Genomic DNA, 15,596 nt, shown 5'->3' with positions numbered 1-15,596 from the left:
TCTGAGAAGGACTGATATCAATTCTTCTTTAAATTTTTGGTAGAATTCATCTATGAAGCTACCTGGTCCTGGACTTTTCTTTGTTGGGAGGTTTTTTTGTTTGTTTTGTTTTGTTTACTCCTGATTTAATCTCTTTACTTGGTTTTGGTTACTGTTCAAACTTTGTATTTCTTCATGATTCAGTCCTGGTACATTGTATGTTTCTAGGAATCCATTTCTTCTAGGTTATCTTATATGTTGGCATGTCATTATTCATAGTTATGTTTTATGACCCTTAACATTTTTGTGGTATCAGTTATGTCTCCTGTTTCAATTCTGATTTTATTTATTTGAGTCTTTCTATTTCCTAGTTAGTCTAGCCAAAGTTTTGTCAATTTTATCTCTTCATAAAACCAACTCTTCATTTCATTGATTTTTTTCTATTGTCTTTCCATTCTCTGTTTCATTTATTTCTGCTCTGATCTTTGATATTTCTTTCCTTCTGCTAACTTTGGGCTGAGACTGCTCTTTTTCTAGTTCCTTAGGTGTAAAGTTAGGTTGCTTATTTGAGCTCACTCTTTTTGTTTTTTTCTCAATGTAAGTAAGCATTTATCACTATAAACTTTCCTTTTGTTATTGCTTTTGTTGCATCTCGTAAGTTATGGTATGTTGTGTTTCCATTTTTGTTTGTCTCAAGATATTTTTAAATTTCCCTTCTGACATCTTGACTCATTGCTTGTTCAGGAGCATGTTGTTCAATCTCCACATATCTGTAAATTTCCATGTTTTCTCTTGTTATTGATTTCTGGTTTCATACCACTGGGGTAGGAAAAGATACATCATACAATTTCAATCAGTATTCTTAAATTTGTTGACTTGTTTTGTGGCCTCACATGTTATACAACCTGGAGAAAATTTCATGTGTACTTGAGAAGAATGTGTATTCTGCTGCTGGCCTGCAAGATGTGTGCTGAGAAATCCACTGACAGCCTCACTGGTGGTGGTGATGGGGGTTCTGCTGTATGTAATGAGCTTCTTTTCTCTCTCTGCTTTCAAGATCCTGTCTTTATTTTTGACAGTTCTATTATAATGTGCCTCAGTGAAGTCTTCTTTAGGTTGAACATGATTAGAGACTTTTGAGCTTTGTATACCTGGATGTCCATATCATTCCCCAGATTAGGGAAGTTTTTAGCCATTATTTCTTTAAATGAACTTTCTAAACTCCCCACCCCACTCTCTACCACCTGGGACTTCGATAACATGAATATTGTTCCGCTTGACTGTGTCCCATAAATCCTCTGGGCCTCCTTCATTCCTTTTCATTCTTTTTCTTTTCATTTTCTGACTGGATAATCTCAAGTTACCTGTTTTCAAGCTCACTGATCCTTTCTTCTGCTTGACTGAGTCTCCTGTTGAAGCTCTCTATCACATTTTTTAGTTCAGTCATTGTATTCTTTAGCTCCACAATTTCTGTTTGGTTATTTTTTGGTTTTCTGTCTCTTGGTTGAACTTCTGATTTGTTCTTGTATTGCTTTCCCAATTTTGTTAGATTGTTTATCTGTGTTCTCTTGCAGCTCTCTGAGCTCCTTTAGAACAATTATTTTGATTTCTTTGCTGGGTAATTCCCGGACCTCCATTTTTTGTGGTCAGTTACTGAAAATGTATTGCTTTCCTTTGGTGGTATCATTTCCCCCTGATTCTTCATGATCTCTGTAGCCTTGCATTGGTGTCTGCACATTTGAAGAAGCAGTCATCTCTTCTAGATTTTATGGACTGACTTTGGTAATGAAAGACTTGCCAGAGGGGTGGGGCCATGCTGGAGTGTGCTGTGGTCCTGGGTCTAGTTGTGAAGGGTGCCAAGTATGGGGTGAGTGGTGGCTCTGGGTCTAGGGGGGTGTAGTGTCTTGTTGCTGGGCTCCATGGCATCAATAACTGCTTGATTCTTGTCAGTGAGAGCTGTAGGGTATCCTTCATGGATGCAAGGGCTGCTAGGGTCCTGAGCAACCCCAGGTTCTGTGCCGTGGGGCTGGGGCAGGCAGAGGTAGTGGCTGGAGCTGGGGGTGTGCATACCTTCAACTGCAGCGGCCGGCTGTAGGTGCCTGTGTGGTGACAGGGTTGGCAGTAGGCACATGTACAGTGGCAAGGGTCGTGGCCAACTACAGACTCAACAGGAGCCTGGGCTGTTGATGTGCACCTGTGGGGCTGCAATGGCTGGCCCAGGTGCATATGTGGCAGTGGGGGCCAGTGACAGGATTTGGGGCCGGTGGCATGCAGGTGGATGGCTTCAGGGGTTAGTTGTGGGCACATGTGTTAGTACAGGTCAGTAACAGGAGTCAGGGCTGGCTCTGAGCTCTGGAGCAGGTGTGTGGTCCTGGGCTGGCGTTGTGCACACACACAGCTGCAGAAGCTGGGGCTAGCTGCGGGTGGGGTGGCTGTGCTGTATCCCAGGACTAGGTTCTGGTGGCGGATAGGGAGGAATTCCAGCAGCTGGAGTCCATGAATGCTAAAACCTGTGGGGCCTTCAGCGGTGAAAGCTGGAGGGGATCCGCATCAGCTGTGCTGGCTGTTGGTTTCCTCAGTGGTAAAAACTGTTGGGATCCTCTGCAGAGCAGTCTCCTGGGGTCCCTGTCAAGATGCCCAGTGATGAAAGCTGTGGGGGTCCACAGCATCCACAAGGGCTGTTGAGATTCTCAGCAGTTAAGGCTGCTGGGGTGCTCTGCAGAGCAGGCACTGGGAACTCTGGTCACTCCCACCAAGTGGCTGGTACTGGTATACTGATAGCCTCCCCTTCCTTGTTCCTAGCCATCTCTGGATGCCTCAGCTATGCTGGTCTCTGGGTTGGGTCAAACTGATGTGGGTCCTTCATGCAGTGCCCCAAAAGCCTGGGGAACCTGGTCATTCACCCCACTTTTCTTTTCCCAGAGTTCCCTCTTTGTGCTGAGCTGTGTCAGCCTGGGGGATAGAATGACACAGGCAAAATGAAACTCTTCTTCCTGTCCATTTTGTGCAGTTACTCCCAGGTTTTTTGTTCCACTGTGTCATCAAAGCTCTTATGTGGACCCTGAGCTCTCCCAGGGCTGTCTCCGTTCATTGATAGTGAACTGCTATTCTTTTTGGGGGGACCAAGGTGAGGTCTCCTATTCTGCCATCTTGGTGACATCACTTGCAGCTCACCCCCTCAGGCTGGCCATGTGCTCTTGCTCTCTATTTTGGTGCAGTCTCCACCACTCCTTGTTTTATACCTGTCCTCTTTATGTCACCCATTTATGCAACTTTCATTGTTCCTGGAGGCATGAGTCTCTGTCCCCTCCCCTAAAGCAGAAACTGATTATGACTTAAGGTTGTGGTTCTTAAACTTCAGCACATATCAAAATCGTCTGGAGTGATGGTTAAAGCACTGATGGCTGGACTCAACCCTGTTCAGTAGGTCTGAGAATCTGTATTCTAACAAATTTGGAGGTGATGTAGATACTGCTGTTCCGGGGACCACACTATGAGAACCACTGCTCAAGGTATTATTCCTCTGAGGGATATTTAGATTTTCATTCACTCATTCACATATTCAATATTTATTACAAAGTACTTGGTTCTATACTAAAAATTCATTGCTGATCAAATATATACAATACGGTTCTTAATTGATAATCAGGCAACATTTTTAAACTTTATTTATTTTGTTTGTATTTAATAAGTAAACTTTATTTATTGTATTTGACAGTGCTGTGAAGAGTATTCAAGTATGGCTTCCTTGAAGAAATGACATTCAGTTAATCCACGGAGCTAGTCCTAAGTAGGGCTTGGTCCGATTAGGGAGGAGAAGGGAGCTTCTTAGGTCAGAGGAAGAACGTACGTGAAGCTAGGTAAGCCAGCCTCCGGGATCTAAATGATGAATCTCTGGTGGGGATTTGAGAATCTGTGGAAGATATTTCAAAATAGCCAGGTGCCTATACTGATGACTTCTGAGGCTGACTGTTTCTAAAATTGCAGGGAACAGAGCCAGGAGAGAAGGAACCATCAGTCCTGGCAACCTGATCCATCAGTCCTAATGATGTGGGCCGCACAGGGGACCAGTGGCAAAAGTTATTTTGAGATTCTTCTGTTCTGGGAGAAATCCCAGTGGCATGTTGGCAACTCATCCCAATTTCTCTCTATTCCAGCCTCTGAGCATCACTAGAAAAAAGAAAGATAACAAATTGCAAGATCAGATCGTTATAATTTCAGGCTCAGCTCACCAGTGCCTCTGCCCGGCTCATCACATAAACGGTTGATGCCATGGTTCCTCCTCACATCTCCAGTCTCATCCCCTTCCTGTCACTGTGGCTAGTGACCTCCACGTAGTCTGTAGGTTCTCCTTCTGAGCCATCTGAAAGCATTCGCTTTTATTTTGGGGGCTCATAGCTCTTTCTCCTTATTGTCACATGTCTAAATGTGACAGTCTTTGTCTTTGCGTTCTGTCTTTCCTTTTCTCTTTCTGCCACAATCCATAAACAAGAATGCCTCCTACTTAAATCTTTTTTTCCTATATTTCTTTTCAAATGTCTTCATCTACTTTTTTCTATTTATACATGTAAAACTTATTTGCAAATGAGAATATCAAATTCAGATCTCCAAGTCTTTGTTTTTGCTCTTTGAAGGAACGGAGTGGTTTTGACATTGTCAACCACCGCTGGCTCTTTTTAAGCCTGATCTGTTTTCTGCCCCTTCATTATTCCTCATAGATTGTCTTATATCTTCGTTTTCTAGTGTAACAGTCATATAGAATGCTTTTTAAGGTTGCCTTTAGTTCTGAAATATGACTATAAGGAATTCGCTCCTCTTCCATATAAATTTTGATTGAAATCCAGCTTTTAATAAATTAATTTTGGTTATTTTCATAGCATCATTAACAAAAAGAAACACGTCTTTCACTTTACATTTTACAACTTCTCTTCCACCTTGCAAATATATTGTATCAATGCTACTAGCCAAGTTGTTTTAATGTGATTTTACTCTGGACTCTTAAAGTGGATACCTAAAAATGTGTTCTTTCCTAGAAGTGTATCTTACACACTGATTTTAAATATTTAACTTTGGAGGTTACATCTGTTCCCATCCAGGTTTTTCTCAAGACAGTGGAATCCTTATGCCGTTTTTCTCCTATGTGGCAGGAGCCTTCTATAAATTTCTTCTCACGTTTCCTTTGGGAGTACGTGCATTTTACAGATCTGATCTGGTGCCCTTCCCAATTCATATCCACACATTCTCTTTCCAATAAGGATCTCATGGATATTCCATTATCTGATTGATAATCCAAAATTTCACCCAGAAATAAGCTCCCTAGGTTCCTCTTTTCCTAATATACATTTAGAGGAGATATAAATCCCAGCCCCTAGTCCTCTTGTATCCAGTAAAATTTTCTGGCTCTTTTTTCAAATATGTATTTTGCCATTTTCTTTTCTCAAGGTCTGATAGCGTTGGTAGTTTTGAGCTTTCTTATCCTTTTTGTATGGTTTTTTCCAGTTTAGGTGATTTTGGTTTATTTGGTTAAGATTTCCTTTGATCTTACTCTTTTGACTCCTTGAGGTTCTAATTCTTCACCTAATTAAAGGTGATGTGATATTCTCTTCTCCTGTGTTTGAACTGTACAGTCTGCCTTACTATTTCCATTTTGTTTGATATTTTTATAAATGCTCTTGCCTTTTCTTCCTCCACTAAGGACTCTGAGCAGAGATGCATCATTATCTTCTGATAATGTGTAATGCATTCATATAATTTTAAATTTGATTACTGTTCATCTTTGGGTTGACATGTTCTGATTTGTATTTCTTGAATTATCAAAAATGTGAAAAACATAATGACCTTTGACTTTTGCCTACATAGGTTAAGGAATTTAGCAAATTTTTGTCTCCTCATCTTTCTTAAAATACATTCCAATATTTGTTATAATATCTGAACTCTCTCATTCAGATTATTTGCAAATCATTATTATTTTAGTCTTGCAGATCTTAATTTCTATTTTCAAAATATATACGTAGTTTAGTCATATTATAACAATTATTTTACTCAATCCTTTGTTTAAACAGTTTCACTGCTAACCATCAAGACTTTTCCAGTCCTGAGTTAACTGTTTTTATACATCTCTAGATCAACTAGAACATCTATTTAACTTTATTAGAGAAGCTCAGTCAAAATACCTGGGAAACGTTCACTGCTGACTTGTAAGAAAGACAACTTGGATGTGAATAGATTTGGGGGGATACAAATTTTTCCCCTGAAATCTCTCCTAAGTGGAAGGAGCACAGATGTTCATCAACATGGGGTTAAATATATAGAGGTCCATCAATACAACATCTTATGATGCTAGTTTTTAGAAAAGAAAGAAACAAAAAGCTCTCCATACATAACATGGAAAGATCTCCAGGTTATAACACTGGTGAAATGAAACATCATGGCACAATGCACACCCATGTTCAGAGGAGCACTATTCACAATAGCTAAGAGGTGGAAGTAACCCAAACATCCATCCATAGTTGAACAGATAAACGAATGTGGTACATACATACAGAATATTATTCAGCCTCAAAAGGAAGGCAATTCTGACACATGCTGCAACATGGATGAGTCTTACTGACATTATGCTAAAGGAAATAAGCTAGTCACAAAAGACACTGGGATTCTACTTACACAAGTTATCTAGAGTAGTCAAATTCATAGAAACAGGAAGTAGAATGGTATTTGCCTGGGGCTTGGGAGGGAAGTTGTTTAATGAGTATAGAGTTCAGTTTTGCAAGATGAAAAAATTCTCGAGGTTGGTTGCACAATTAAGTAGTCTGCGTAAGTAACATTACTGAACTGTATACTTAGAAATGGTTAAGATGGTAAATGTCATGTCATGTATTTTTTACCACAATATAAAGATCACGGTACAGAGTATGAAAACTTCAAGGTAAAAAAATGGGTTCAAAATATAGATATATCTGTAACTGAATATGCACAAACAGTAAAATACACACAGGAATATATCAATAGTAGTTCAAAGTTATAAGTAGGTAGACGTCTGGAACACATAGATGTGCAAATGAGCATTGAGAGGGAGATTTTTTTTTACCTGAACATTTGTTTTTATATTGTTTTTTAACCATGAGAATATATTACTAATTCATTAAAAAATAAAATGAACAAACCCAAACAGTGAGTAGACAGTGCTGGTGTTTATGTTACCCAAATCAATCTCCCACTTTTCAGTAAGAGACACTATCTGTCTGATAGGAGGTAATGCTTCTTGAAGCTTCTAATCTCAGGGCCCCCAGATTTTTTTTTTTTTTTACTGATAAAACCCATTTACTGACTGTGGTAGGCAGAATAATGACCCCCTCGTCCTGCAAAGGTCTCTTCATCCTACTATCTGGAACCTGTGACTATGTGACTTTCCATGGCAAGGGGGAATTAAAGCTGTAGATGAAATTAAGGTATTAATCAGCTGACTTTAAGAGTAGGAGGTTATTCTGGATTATCCAGTGGGCTTAATAGCATCATAAGGGCTCTTAAAAGGGGAAGAGAGGCAAGAGAGGAAGTCAGAGAGATGTGATGTGAGACTCTACCTGCAGTTGATGGCTTTGAGGATGGCGGAAGAGGCCATAATCCAAGGCATGTGGGCAGCCTCTAGAAGCTGGAAAAGGCGAGGAAATTGATTCTTCTCCAGAGTTTCCAGAAGGAACACAGACCTGCCAACACTCTGATCTTAGCCCAACAAGACCTGGGTAGGACTTCTGACCTACAGGAGTATAAGATAATAAATTCATATTGTTTTAAGCTGCTAAGTCTATGGTCATTTGTTACAGCACTCACAGGATATGGCGACTGTGGAGTGGTCTGAGGAGACGACTGGGGACAAAATAATCCAACTCTAACTAGCAGCTCTAAAAACCTAAGTGTTTATTCATCTTCTGAATTAAATTTGGATAAAGATGAATAAGGAAAAAAGAAACCAGGGATATTGGTACATTGTCATCCACTCTTTAATATAAGAAAGAAGACTGAAATCAGAGTGATATTCTTCCTTTGAAACTAAGATATTTTTCTTTTCCTAATTGTATATTATTCCCTCTCCCTTCATCCTTGAAATTAAAAAAAAAAAAAAACTATCATTAACCAATCAGTAAATAGAAAATACAAAGGAACAAGAATCACTCTTGAAATTAAACACACATCAGGACATGTCTAGGTGGATTTTTTTTTTTTTTTTTAACAAATTGAGCTAGTTTGGAGTTCTTCCTTGGTGTCAGGGCCAACATTTTAATCCTGAAAACCTATCAGGTAGGAATGATTAGTGTCCCCATTTGATTGATGATAAACCCAAAGCTTAAAGCAGTTGAGTAATTTTCCCGAGCTAATCAGTTTTGAATCCATGTCTGCTGACTCAAGGGCCCACGTTCTTAGCCACCGAGGTTCCCTGCTCTCACGTTCTGCCCCCTTTCCTCCTGGCTAGTCTTCAGAAGTGTTGCCCTTCAGATCTTGCCTTCTGGCTTCTCCCTACCAAGTATTTCTCATCCATAAACTTCATCATGTAATCTCTTCCCTTCACATTCTGTCTTTCAAGTCACTGGTCCCTATTTTTCTAACCTCCCCTCTGCTCTCTACTGCTTTCAACATAGATTTTAATATACTGTTGCACTTTTAGTGTACTTGTGTGAGCGCGTGTGTTTGGCTTTTTTTTTCAAGGCCGATCATTTAAAATAATTCTATATTTGCACATATTTTCTCTTTCATCTGTTGAGTCACAGAGACACATAGGAAAACACAAAGTAAAAACACAAAGTAAATGCTTTCTAATTTTTCGTCTGGTTTTTCATGAAAGATTCTCTCCTCAGATCCATGGTACCTTGTCACTGCTCTTGAGTTCTGCATTCCAAAGAAGAGAAGATAGCTCTACCCATACAAAGCGCTAGGAACTAACAGTTCCCTCACCTTTCCCGTAGAGACCGGTGGCATCTCCCGGGTGGATCTTGACTTGGAGGGACTATCCAGAGCTGATTCTGACCAACATGGCCCACACAAAGGAAGGACTGATTACTACTCCCTGCTCTTCTAATTCTGTAGAAAGCCATTTGTCTTTTCATACTAAAAGTTATTGGAAAAGTTTCCCTGGAATTTTCTTGAAATTTTAAGCAGAAGCATGAAAAATACAATCCGCAGAGTGCATTACTCCCTGAAGCTTCCTGTTTATATCCCTTCTTGAAGCCTACTTCACATGCTACAGTGTCATGGGCCACCTGTCCCCTTTACCACTGCCTCACTGCAGAAAAGGGCATCTTTAAGAAAGTGGGGAAAGAGGCAGTGATGACATTCCTACAAACGGACGCACACGCGTGTGCGCGCTTTACCCTGTCTCGGGACGTACACCTTAGAGGTGCGGATCCAGGCAGGACAAAGGGCGTGGGTGGGAGCCTCTCTTTCACTGTCCTCCCGCCCCTCCTCTCTGTTGCACGGACCTGCTGTTCTGCCTCATAAGGTGCAGTATTCTCTGGTGACTGTTACTTTTACCACCTGACCTCGGCTGGGCTTTGTCTAGTAGAAATGCGTTTCAGAGTAAAACTGTTGATATTTATTTCTGATTTTCGGTGCTATGGCAACTTTGTAACTCACTGTAACCTTTCATTGCTATTATAATGGGCGAGATGAGAAGAGTGGATTGGTACGACTCCCATAACCCAGAAGTCAGCTCTGTGAAGACACCTTTGCTAGTAAATGCTTCCTGTTTTTGTCCTCAGTGGGAGTCGTCATTTCCATGTACCACTTTTCCATCCCTAGCTACGTGCTCTATTTTCTTGACTTCTTTTCCATTTCATTCTGAAGCCTACCTAGGCTATGTCCTTAGACAGCACCAAAGACTTTCTGTGTTCATGTGGCAACTCTGTTCTGTTATCTATTGCTTGTCACCTTTAATTGCCAGCCTTTGAAACTGGTGCTGGCTGCCTGTCTCCCATTCAGAACCCTGAGCACCTTGCGTATATGTAGCCTCCTTTCATCCTAAAGGCTGCACACGAGGTTTTTTTCCAGGAGGCCCTGCTGTGCCCTTTTCTTCATCCTAACATGCTTTTCCTGACTGTAGGTTATACTCAGATGATTTATTGAGCCTCGTCTGTAACATGTCTTTGATTCCTGTATATTCACCAAGAACCCTGTCTGTCCCTAAATGAAAAGCACTTGGCAGGCAGTTAACCTTATCTTCCTCTGCCACAGTTCTATTACATGCCTGTGTCAATGAAACCAACTCCCAAACGGTCTGCTACTTTTACTGAAACCATCTATACATCACAATCTCTTAACAAGTCATAGAATCTGTGACTAAAAGGGGCTTTACAATTAATTTCGTTATACATAATGACAAGAGGATAACATGATATACAATTGAACAGTCATGACGTGAAATTATATATACAATATGGCTGTGTGTGTGTGAGACTGTGTGGTGAGTGTTTGTCCTAGAAAAGGTAGACATCACAGTGTTGACAGGCTTGTCTCTGGGAGGTAGGATTACTGTTGTTTTTAATCTTCTTTCTTACATTCGTCTACATTTTCTTTAATAAGCAATGCCATACTACAGGAAACACTGGAGAAACAAAAATTCCAAGGGGAAAATTTTTCATCCTAGAATTCTATACCAATGCAATTAATTACCTATAGCAGGCTAGAAGGCAGACATGTTAGATAGGAAACTACAAAAAAATTTATCTTCAATTCATCCTTTTAGGAAGCTTGGTGGAAATGATTTCTTACAAAACAAGGGAATAAGCTAATGTAGCAGAAGACACAGGATGTTGGAAACAAAAAACTCAAACCAAAAAATTTAAAGGAATTCCCAGAAAAAGCAGACATGCAAACAGTCATAGACAGAAATCACCTTAGAAAGGAAGCTGAAAGGGGAGCTTGTTTTTGTTTTTGTTTTTGTTTACTTTGGGAGAAATAATTAAGAATAAATTAGCTCTGATATGTCCCTAGATGTCATTTTCAATGGATAGTGTTATTCACACATTCATTCACACAGAACTTATGTATTAAGCACTTATTGTGTCATTGTTATGCTACGTGCTGCTCAGAAGAGTGAACCAAAAAATCATGTTTTTATGTAGCATAAGAAGCTAATGGCAAGGGGTAGAGGGATAAATTAGGAGTTAGGGATTTGCAGATACTAACCACTATATACAGAATAGATAAACAACAAGGTCCTACTGTATAGCACAGGGAACTGTATTCAATACCTTGTAATAGCCTGTAATGAAAAAGAATATGGAAAGGAATATATCTCTATAGATGTGTAACTGAGTCATTATGCTGTACTTCAGAAATTAACACAAAATTGTAAACCAACTACATGTCAATTAAAAAAAAGAAAACTTATGCCCACACAAAAACCTGTACACAGATGCTTATAGCATCTTTATTCATAATCCAAAACTTGGAAGCAACCAAGATGTCCTTCAGTAGGTGAATGGATAAATAAACTGTGGTACATTCAGACAAAGAAATATTATTCAGCACTAAATACAAATGAGCTATCAATCCATGAAAAGGCATGGAGGAACCTTGAACGCTTATTACTAAGTGAAAGAAACCAATCTGAAAAGGCTACATATTATATGACTCCAACTATAAGATATTTCGGAAAAGGCAGAACTACAGAGACATTAGAAAGATTAATGGTTGCCAGGGGTTGGAGGAAGAGAGGGATGAACAGGCAAAGCGCAGAGGAATTTTAGTGCACTGAAACCACTCTGAATGGTATTATAATGATGGATGCATGTCATACCTTTGTCCCAATCCAATGAATGTACGTATAAACACCAAGAGTGAACCCTAAGGTAAACCATGGACTTTGGGGGATAATGATGTGTCAGTTGATAATGATATGTTCATTGATTGTAGCAAACGTACCACTCTGGTGCAACTAGTTGCTAGTGGGGGACGAGCAGGGGGTATATGGGAATTCTCTATACCTTCTGCTCAATTTTGCTGTTACCCTAAAACTGTTTAAAAAACTAAAGTCTATTAAAAATGCTAAAAAAAAAAAAAAAGAAGATAATGGCTATTACCTTCTTTAATTTTCCCCACAGCCCTATTTTGTAAATGAAGTCTTTTCCCCAAGTAATAAATAAGGATGTCAAGTTCAGAGGGTTTGCATAACCCGCTCAGGGTTGCCAATTAACAAGTGCCAGGACTGGGATTCAAACGCGGACCTAAAGCTTGTATCGTCTTGGCTGTGTTCAAAGCTTTTTCCTTCAGGGGAAAAAAAGGGTCTTTGCCAAGAAATCTGCTTTCTTAGAATTGTATACTTAGCAAAAAATGGTAAGGAATATAATTTGAAAACTCTCCTGGCTGGCCATTTTGCGGATGATGCGTCTGGATAAATCTGTACCTGATCGTCTGTGACAACACGCGCCTGTACAGATGGACGCCCAGCAGACAATACTGCAGCCCGCCGCCTGAGTTACTGCTGCACTTCCCAAAATGTCTGCTCAGCATAACTGCAAGTTGAAAATAAACTTGTAAACCATTGTCAGTGATGTAGCCCAAAGACTTTATGTGCTGAAGTGTCTTTAAAGTTGTTTTTCATTATGGTCTGCCCTTTTTCAATGGGCAGAATTCATTTTCTCCTCTTTAAGTGTGCTCAGCGAGGGGAAAATGGATCTTGAAAGGAAGACGAAGGTCTGATTTCCTGGTGCTCTGTGCGAAATGCATCCCATTTTTCAAAGCTGGGATTATTCTCTCCTGCCTCTCCTTGCCCCACGTGACCTCACCCCACAAAACCCGTTCTCCAATAGTCTGTCACTCTCAGGCAAGCTGCTCCAAGGGACTTAAATTGCATCCAGCCCGGAGATATTCACTGGGTATGTATAGGTGTCCAGCTTCTCTGATGTTAGGCTTGATATAAGCCCTTATACCAACCTCAGGGCTGGTTAGCACAGTGCTTTCAGGGTTCAACTCTGCAAACCACAACTGCCTGGCTTCTAACCCCAGCTTCACTTCCACTGAGCTCCATGACCTTGGACAAGCTACATAGTTTCCCTGTGCCTTGACTTTCTGTAACATAGGAGTAACAACAGCTCCTTCACTGTAGGATTCTAATGGGAACTAAGGGAGGAAACAGATGTAAAGCACCATAGGCAAAACGTGTGGGTGATTTGGGGTTTTACCAACTTTCTTTTCACCTGCCTTCTTACCTTCAAAATAATTTGCCCCAGTATTTCAAACAAACGAATCTCCATGTAATCGACCCTGGATTCGATAAGCAATCAGTTTTCAGTCCCAATCTCTTCTCCCTAATCAGACACTGTGTCCCCTTAGGAAATGCAGTCAGCTCTGATGCCTCATTATCTGTAGGTTCCCTGTCTCTCCTGGCACAAAAACCTTAGACTCCAGACACTTGTCTCCTGCCAAAGAGTGAGCACTCTTCTCTTTCTACAGCTGCCCTTCCCCGGGCACCTCCCAATACCTGCTAACTTGGAAATCTGTGTCGAGGATTCTGGCAAGAATTTAATTGGTAACTTTCTCAAAGTTTTGTATTATTAAGAGGTTTGTAAAGGCAAAACCAGATTTCAAAAAGGAAAACACCTCCCCTCAATCCCAGAAAATGCAGCTGGCGCTCTATATTAGCTGTCTGGGCTATTGTAACTCCAACCTTGAACACAGAAGACAATTCACCACACTTACCAAACCTCTTCCTCGAGCACACTGAGGGCAAGCCCGAGTTCCCTGCGGTTTGCTAATCAGGAATTAGGAGACAAGCCTGTCAAGCTGCTATAAACCTTCAAATAAAGCCAAACCAACAAACCTGTGGAGGAAAAGAAAGCCTACCTTTTCCATAAAGATGGGGGCTCCCACAGGATCTATCCTAGGTCCGTCTCTGTCTTCCTCCATTTCTCTTTCCTCTCCTCCTCTCTCCTCACTTTACACACGTCCATGGCTTAACAACCATCTCTAAATTGGTAGACATCTGGGACAAGGGTGGTCCGCACCCTCTCCTTCCTCTCCAAGGCGGGGGAATGCTCTTCAGACGCCCGGCTCCCTATCAAAAGTAGGCAGATTCCCTGCGTACTGAAGACCACTTCACGCGGTGCTCTTTCATTGGTTTCTTCCTTTCTCCTGACTTGACTCAGACAGACCGATTCTGCACCACTCACCGGCGGCGGCTCAGCGCCCCTGCTGTGTCTCCCCTTCGCGCAGCTGGCCGGTCGTCTGCTCCGGGGAGACCCGGCCGCCCCCTGCTGGCGCGGCTGACTTTCCCCGGACTTCCTTCCCGCTCTTCCCCGTGACTAGGGCGCAGGCCCACTTTGCCTGCGGCAGAGATTCCGCCCGCACTCCCTTCCCCTCAGCTTCCCTCTCCGGTTCTCGGTTCTCGTTCTGCCGCGTGGCAGCTCAGCTCCACAGGCTGCTGTGGTTGGTCCGGGTTAAGCAACAGGACTTGGGACCGAGTGTCTCTCTCTTTTTTTTTTTTTTTTTTTAATGTATTTTTTTACTGCTTTCTCTTTCTCTGTCCCTCTGGATCTGATGGATGTTTTCTAGTTGTATCTGGCATGAAGCAAGTTAAAAATTACTAGCTTTGAAAAATACAGTTCTGGCACACCTGTTGTTTTTACGTCCTAGCACCCAAACTCACTCTTCTCCTGGAAAAGGTTATCCTGTTTATCTGGGGGGAGCTACCCTCTTTCTCATCCTCAAGACACGTTCTTTTTGTGGAGCTCCGTCCCACAAAGCGTGAAGCTCAGACCTGGGCATCAGAGCATGGTGCCATCCTGGCCACAGTGCTCGTTTCAGGGGGCGAAAACCAATGAGACTTTTTCTGGGACTGTTAGAAAAATGCTCTTTTCCACTGGACCTGAGATGGGAAGATGGGATGTTGGAACTTCTGGCGACCATCTTCAATCACAAGGGGACAGCCTGCCTGGGGATGGAGTCAGTACACGGGGGTATGTAAAGGTATGGATGGAAAGACACCAGGAGACTGAGGTACAGGACAAAGCATCCTTGTAGTCAGCCCCACCCTTAAACTTCACATTTACAACCCAATAAATTCTTTCTTCTTAAGCCAGTTTGGATGAGGTTATCTGTCACTTAAAATGGGAAGATGCCAACTAAAGAAGGGGGGTTCAATTCCAGGCTCTCCCATTCACCACAGTTTTCTTCATTCAGATTTGGGGCTCATGCCCCCTTAATCACAAAACGGTGCTGTGCTTCTTCAGCTGTGATCCCTTGTGCTTTGATCTTCCCCAGGATACTGTCAATGGGGCAGGGTTTGGGTGTTCCTGGGTTTCCTGGTGACAGTATCTTATGGACACAACCAAAATTTCATCCCGATTTGATAATTCTTAGATTCATATTTTCAGACCAAAGTTTTAGTTCTTACATCAAGATCTATGATCCATTTTGAGTCAATTTTTGTGTGTGGTATGAGGTATCAGGGAGGTAAATCATTTTCACTGCATAAGAATATCCTACTGTTGCAGCTCGTTTGTTTAAGATGTTTCCTTCCTTGTTGAATTGTCTTGGCACCTTTGTTCATCAACGGACCAAAAACGCAAGGATTTATTTCTGAACCCTCAATTTCATTCCATTGATCTGTATTTCTATCCTTACCCAAG

General features: G+C 41.4%; 1 protein-coding gene across 1 annotated transcript in view; it reads right to left on the bottom strand.

Annotated features, from left to right (window-relative positions):
• Positions 1 to 3,610: 3,610 nt before the first annotated feature.
• The window catches only part of B3GALT1 (beta-1,3-galactosyltransferase 1), a 515,937-nt gene continuing 503,951 nt past the window's right edge, over positions 3,611 to 15,596 (bottom strand). Inside the window, exons 9-11 of the mRNA XM_064484882.1 lie at positions 12,374 to 12,482; positions 7,560 to 7,732; positions 3,611 to 4,149 (exon numbers count right to left, since the gene is read on the bottom strand). The gene's annotated coding sequence lies outside the window, so the exon portion shown is untranslated. The remainder of the gene's footprint in view (positions 4,150 to 7,559; positions 7,733 to 12,373; positions 12,483 to 15,596) is intronic.

The sequence above is a fragment of the Camelus dromedarius genome, chromosome 4 (genome assembly GCF_036321535.1).
Source record: "Camelus dromedarius isolate mCamDro1 chromosome 4, mCamDro1.pat, whole genome shotgun sequence".
Classification (NCBI taxonomy): Eukaryota; Metazoa; Chordata; class Mammalia; order Artiodactyla; family Camelidae; genus Camelus; species Camelus dromedarius.
This window is presented reverse-complemented; position numbering and strand designations above follow the sequence as displayed.